General features: G+C 42.8%; 1 long non-coding RNA gene across 1 annotated transcript; it reads left to right on the plus strand.

Annotated features, from left to right (window-relative positions):
- Positions 1–1,390: 1,390 nt before the first annotated feature.
- LOC104946537 (uncharacterized) lies at positions 1,391–2,185 on the plus strand. Its single transcript, XR_798458.1, has 2 exons — positions 1,391–1,493; positions 1,785–2,185. It is a non-coding gene; the product is annotated as an uncharacterized lncRNA (long non-coding RNA).
- Positions 2,186–7,008: the final 4,823 nt, after the last annotated feature.

Here is a 7,008-nt window from a genome sequence, read left to right on the forward strand (position 1 = left end):
GCTCTGTCTCCTCGCGCCTCAACCTCGATTTAGGGATACTCAGAAGATCTTGTCACCCCCGTCTCATAAAAAAGTAATATACTAGCGTGGTCCCTTTTGGGGACGTAATTTCTACAACCACTTAGGAAGAACCATACATTATTAACCAATATATCCTGGCGCTCAGTCATGATCTTCAAATTTCTCCTTGCAGAAAAAAAAAACATGGCCCGACATTCGTTTATTCTCCTTGGAAATGGCTATTTAAAGTTAGGTTGGCCAATAAGAAGGCGTTGATGTCAATTTGTGCGAGAAATATGAGTTTATTTTCAGATTATGTGTGCATGGATGCCATGATCTTTAATTGCTAAGTAATGTAAGAAGATTACTTCAGGAAATTGTGTCCATACAACGTTTTCATTGTTACCAAGGTGGTTGCTAGGGACGCTGCTATCGATATTATTTCTGTTATGTTGTGTAACTGTTTAATGGTGTTATCTTTATTGCTACCCCCTTCCCCGTCAATTTATAGTGTTGGTCCACAGCGCAAACGTATTAGTCTAACAAAATCTGCATCTAAAATTGTGGCATAGATACGTTATTTATGTAAAAAAAAAGAAAAAAAAAAGTATCCAACGATTTACAGACCACTCTTTCCCCATGTAAGTCAATGGGAAAAAGTGTTTCCGGGCCTGGCAACCAAACGGAAGTGTAGTACCGCCGTTTGGCCACTACGAATATTTTCATCTGAGTCCGGCGCCCTTCCTGGGGGCTTGGTCCACCCCCACTCAAAATACCTTCCCGCGGCTCTGCATGCCTACAGCTGAATGCGGCGATTACCATCTTGTTCAGCAAAACGCCAGCAGCATTCTCATCTGTTTGTCTTACTGGTGTCATTTTCTGGTTGCTAACAAACACCATTGTAACACATAATCACTGATGTTCCGCTGTAACGGTGGTAGACTCATCTGAACAGAGTGGGCGAGCTGACCAATCAGAGCACAGTGGGCAAATAGGGAGGGGGGGGCAGGAGCTCCAACAAGCCATGTAGGACAGAGAGTGAATACAAATACTATACAGAGATGCTGTATGAGAAACCAATGTGAGTTTGTAAAATTGCACAATATAAATCTATTCTAGTAGACCTCAACAATGGAATTATTATCAGTAGAATTGGCCATGACATGGGACCTTTACGTCTGTTCAGTACTGTTTGTAGGTCTCTGTCTGAGTTCACATATTTTACCTTTTCCAAATATTGCGCTTTCTGCATTTGGATATTACACGTTGCAATTTCAATAGACTTCGGATACATTTTGCAGATCTAGCAGTGTCCACTATTCACATTCAGCACTGTTTTATTTTTCTGCGTAAATAACTGATTTATCTCTACTCTGTCTCTTCTATCAGAGAGTACGTTGTAGATCTCGAAGAGGGCTCTCAGCATCTAATGCGGTATCGAACTATAGCACCACTTGTCTCGACTGGAGCCGTGCGGTTAATTTAAAATGGAGGTAAGTAACAATGAGTTGGACTGTGTTTTACTCAACGCTGCCCTCACACCCTCTAGTACTGACATCTGCTAATTAATTTCTGCAGATCTTACATAAGCGACGACGTTGCAGCTACATCTGGGCTTATTTTTAGCTCGCACTGTTTTTTCTTTTTTTGTAGCTTTCATTGTCTCTTGGCAACTGATTATGAAAGAAATGTGAAAGAAAAAGTCCAAGATAGATTTACAATAAGGCACACTTGTCATTTCACATTTGATACCATTAAAACGCTGTCACTTTTCTTTGTTGCAGGTTGCTGCTTGTGTGGATGCTTTTGGTTCCAGTTGGTCAGAAAGAAAGCTATCTTCGTAACAGCAATGATGTGAAAGGAGCACATTAACTTGGAGAGATTACATCTGGAAGTGCAGCCATCTCTCTTTCGCTGTAGTCAGGATTAAGGACTTACTTGTGGGACTCAAACACAGACATTTGTGGCACCATGTCCCCAAGACACCTGGGAAGAAACAGCTGACATAAGGCCATTGCTGGTGTTAAAGTGCTTGCTGATGTATGATGCCTGTTCGCCAGAGCAGCGTTTGCAGTGTGTGGTGTTATTTTTGTACTTTTTTTAATCATGTCACAACAAGTTTGGTTACATAACTGTAATGTATTCTGGTGTGTTGGTGAGGCTGGTTAAGATTATCTAATGCTAATTCATTCTGTTGACTCACATCATTGGACTTTTACAAGATGCACCCAAAGGTGACATTTTCATCAGTTCGCTTGGTGCACAGTGCGTACCAACACAAAGTGCATGTACAAATGTGTGTATTTGTGATAGACCATTTGTTTTAATGACATATACGCTTACATTAACATACATTACTGTCACTTTAAATAATAGAAATCCTGTTAAAGTTCAGATAGCGTCTGTGTCTCTTCTAACCTTGGCTTCCACTTTCAGAAGTGTATATTATATGTTTTTAACTCCCCCCTGCCTCACAAAGTTCTTCTGACTGTGCGTGTTTTAGTTTTACCCTAAAGGGGTGTGTGGAACATTGTTCTCTGAGACATAATTGCTATAATAACATTGTTATATAACGGTCTCAAAGGGAGCAATCAGTGCTTATTGTTTGCCGTCACACACATTGCTCAGTTTTTGGAACTAATAAGGGACTGCGGGAGAGCGAGGCTGCAAAACTGAGCTTCGTGTCAAATGATTGTTAAACTGCACCGCCAATCTAATTAGAAACCTAGTGCTCATGGTGATTGTGAGGTTAGGAGAAATGCACTGTCTTCTAGATTTAACCAGGAATAAAAACAGAGAACATGAAAGCATTCATAGAAAAATGTTTGAAAATGAAAGAAGGGTGCTTTAAGACCTTGAAAACGTTGATTAAAAAAAAATTAAAATAAATGTGTAAATTACTTTATTGTTGTTTTTTTTCCATTATTCTTTTACCTGATAACATAATCAAAGAAATCAAATAGATTCCCTTTGTTCTCAGTACAACAGAAAGGACAGTACTGCATTTGTTTCCAAGTAACCTGCCCAAAGGAGCCATTGATAATATATTTGATGTCTGTTGATTTTCATATTTCATATTATTTATGCCTCCTCTGTAAGCAATTTTATAGAGTAGTAAATTATTTTGTTGATTTGCTTCTAAGCAAATGTTCTCAAGTAGCCAGTGATGCACTGGATATGTCAAGGTATTTTATTGTGAAAGGGCGATTGTGATAGATTTACATTGTGAAGGAATACTCATAGGGAACCAATGTAAAAGCTCATGGTGTAGTCTTCTTCGGGTCCGTAGCAATCTCAGATGTCGTTCTGCCAGTATCGGGCACAGGCCACAGCTGATGGGGTAGGTTCTGCCAGGTCTTCTGGACTGCACCGGGGGGCATCGGCACATTCCAGTAGGTGGGACATTGGCTGCACTGATCCACAGCAGCACGTGTCTTCTGTGGTGTAGTTCCACACTTTCATCAGTGCTTTGCACCTCCCCTGTTCCACACGCAGTCTATTAAGTGAATTCCAGGTTGTCCAGCCAAGGTCGTGGCCACTAGCGAGGCTTTCCGTTGGTGTCATTCCTCTGTCCAGCCATTCAAGAGCTCGTGTGTCATTTATTTGCCATTCATCTTCCCAGATGTTGGTCCTTGCTGCTTGTTTGATTGTCTGGAGGGGCAGGACTGTCTACACAAAACTGGCTCTGGATCGGAGCCTGCGTGGGGGTGCTACGTGGCCATGGAAGGGGTGTCTGATGTCTGTCTCCTGTGTTCTCCGTTCATCTTGAGCGATACCTAGTCGTCTGAGGTGCGGGGGAGAGATGCCGGCTAGCGCATAGAGGCACGGGACAGGTGTTGTCTTAACGCATCCCGTGATGATGCGGCAGGTGTCATTCAAGGCTGTGTCGACCAGTTTGGTGTGACGTGATCGGCTCCAGCTTGAGCAGGCATACTCTACTGTAGAGAAACACAGGGCCATGGCAGTTGCACGGATTGTTGGTGGATCTACGCCCCACTTGGAGTTCACTTGGCCCTGTGTTTCTCTACAGTAGAGTATGCCTGCTCAAGCTGGAGCCGANCAAAGTGGTAGTGTTTCCTGCCAAACCTGAGAACATCCAATATATTACAATATCATGGTGAGTATACAGTCTGCTTACAGTCCCAAATAAGTAACTTAATAACTGATAGGGCGTATTTGATTAGTAGTAAGGTACACTGCAGTTGGACCTGTTGCTGACTAAAAACCATCAGCCACCTACTCCGTACTTCCAAAATATCTAAGTGTGTAGAAGGAGGATTTCATAGATCTGCCTCTGACGAGTTGTGTGAGAGACGCGCAGCGGCGAGCACGCAGTCAGGCACGATTTATGGTCGGAAGGAAAGCCGTCGGCCCTTCCTTGGCCGATCCAAGTCGAGAAGAAACGCGAGAAGGGAAGGCCGGCGCTTTCTTGAAATGCCCTGACGCGTCTACGTTTTCAACCCAGTTTAGATTTAACGCACCGCACTGCGCGATTTATAGAGTATCACCTCCATCTTCAGAGCAATCGGACTATGTATAACATTAGCGTAAGGAAAGCTTACTTAAAATAATCGTGGGACAAACAGAGAACGATCAGAGTAACATAAGTACAGTCCGCGGCATATCACATATACATGATCATATATCTCCTATGCTGAGCAGCTGAGCCTATTGTGCCGTGCAACACTCACCATGTCACCATACTTATGAAGAAGTATTATTTAAGCAACACATTAGTTGACGAAACACTCGAGTCACAATTAATCTAAAGTCAGATCGGTGTCTTAGACAGGCAGGGACATCATAAAACCGTTAATGTACTCATTCAAACACTTTTTTTCTGGGGCAGATTGTAATATGTAATGCAGCCGAACCGTGTAGACAATGCCCGCTTATTGATACTTCAAAGAGAAAAGCAATCACACTCTGAATGAAAGTATTATTTATTTTAAAAAAAGTCGTCGTTCGCGATGTTTATGGACGAGTGATGGAGATGTGAGACTTGAATTGCAGCAGGGAATAACGTATCTTAGATGCGGATTTTTAAACTAATACGTTTCGCTGTGGACCAACACTATACATTGACGGGAAGGGGTGCAATAAAGATAACACGCATTAAAACATTTACACAACATAACAGAAATAATATCGATAGCAGCGTCCCTAGCAACCACCTTGTTAACAATGAAAACGTTGTAAAGACACAATTTCCTGAAGTAATCTTCGTAATAACTAGCAAACTAAAGATCATGTACATCCACTGCACATATAATCTGAAATAACAACTCATATTTCTCGCATCAAATAACATCAAAAGGCATTTTAATGGCCAAACTAACTTTTAAATAGGCATTTTCCACCAAGAATAAAACGAAGTTCGGCCAATTTTTTTTTTTCTGCAGGGAGAAATTTGAAGTTCACGTGACATAGACGCCAGCCATTGGAATGAATGGTGAGAAAAAACGTAGGGATCCTACAATTTCAGAGGCATTTTTGTAGAAATACTACGTCCCAAGTTGTGGACCAACGTAGTTATTACACATTTTTTTATGAAACTGGGTTGGTGAGGCCCATTCCCAAACCGCCCCCTACACCCTACCCCTACACACTCCCCCTCCGTTTGCGCGTTCGCGTGGCCCTTACGAAAAACCTAGGGCTGTCAAGTTAACAGCGTTAATAACGCGTTAAAGCAAAAAAAAATTAACGCCACTAATTATTTTAACGCGATTAACGCATGTGTATTTTTTGTCCTCGGCCGCCCCGTAGTTTCAGAGCGCATCGAGTTTAAAATACCATCTACAAGTTGATGCTGACAGCCCCGCTCCTGCCGTCCGCTTGCGGCAGACCACACTTCCACGCTCACCGGCAGGCACCGACTGGCCATCGGGAGCACCGGGAGGGTGTGTGTACGTGTGGCGCGAGAGAGAGACCTTACGTGTATTGTTGTTGTTGTTAGCATCTGGTGCTAGCTAGCTGCGCTAACGGATATAAGGAGCTGTTTAAATTAAAACAGAGGAGTGACATTTCGCCGGCAACTGCGCCGAGCACTTCACTTTATGTAGGTAGCCAGACAGTGGGACATAGTGGGAAAAGTCAGCACACTCAGCACGGATAGTGCGCGCAACATGATTGCAGCGTCCAGGCAGCTCCCGTTCGAGCATATGCCTTGAGTTGCACACAAGCGGCAAACTCTGTGGAAGAGCCGGGACGCCAATACGGAAGTGGCACACACTGCAGTTCATATATTGGCCGATAGGGACTGACTGCAGAAAGGAGCAATTTCCATAGACCCCCATGTTAAAATGCCCAACTTTACAGCAGAAAAAAACATGTTTCTACCCATGGATGCAATAAATATTATTATGAATGTAGTTAGATTCCAACTTCATGATTATGGATCTGTGAGTGAATTGTTTTCTAACACAACCCTTTTATTTATATTAGGTCTTAAAGTTTTTGCATAAATTAGGGCGTGGTCACATTGAGTGACGGCTCTGTGAAGTGACTGCTGCTAGCTTCTTGTCTCTCTGCTAGCTGCTCCGTGAAGCTACAGGCAGGCACTCTGCCTGTTCAGCTCATCCAGGAACCAGCTTGCCCCCGGCCGTGTTTGTTTGTTCTTCATGCTTATATATCGGACTATTGTGACTCGCTCTGCGGTTGAAACAGACGGTGCATGAATGCGGTTTTGCGGTAAGTGAAATTCGAGTACTTATTTATGTGTTAATGATTTTAATCAGCTACGTAATTAATGTTACGGCTTGGGTTAGCGTGTAAGCGAGTGGTAGCTCCATCGATGCTAACGATGCTAATAGTAGCCTCCAAGTTAAAATCATAGACTATAGAGAACCGCAGTGACGCGTCGTAAAACCCGGAAGTAAACTTCTTCCGGTTCCTTCTTGAAAAACCAATGCAAATTCTCCATAGGATTTGGGAAAATAGCTCGAAATAAGGTCTGTGGTTGACACATATTTAAGAGAGGGATCACGTTTTGTTCAGCCGGATAATCTC

Source organism: Notothenia coriiceps, unplaced genomic scaffold (genome assembly GCF_000735185.1).
Source record: "Notothenia coriiceps isolate Sejong01 unplaced genomic scaffold, NC01 NC01_scaffold00011182, whole genome shotgun sequence".
In the NCBI taxonomy this organism is placed as follows: Eukaryota; Metazoa; Chordata; class Actinopteri; order Perciformes; family Nototheniidae; genus Notothenia; species Notothenia coriiceps.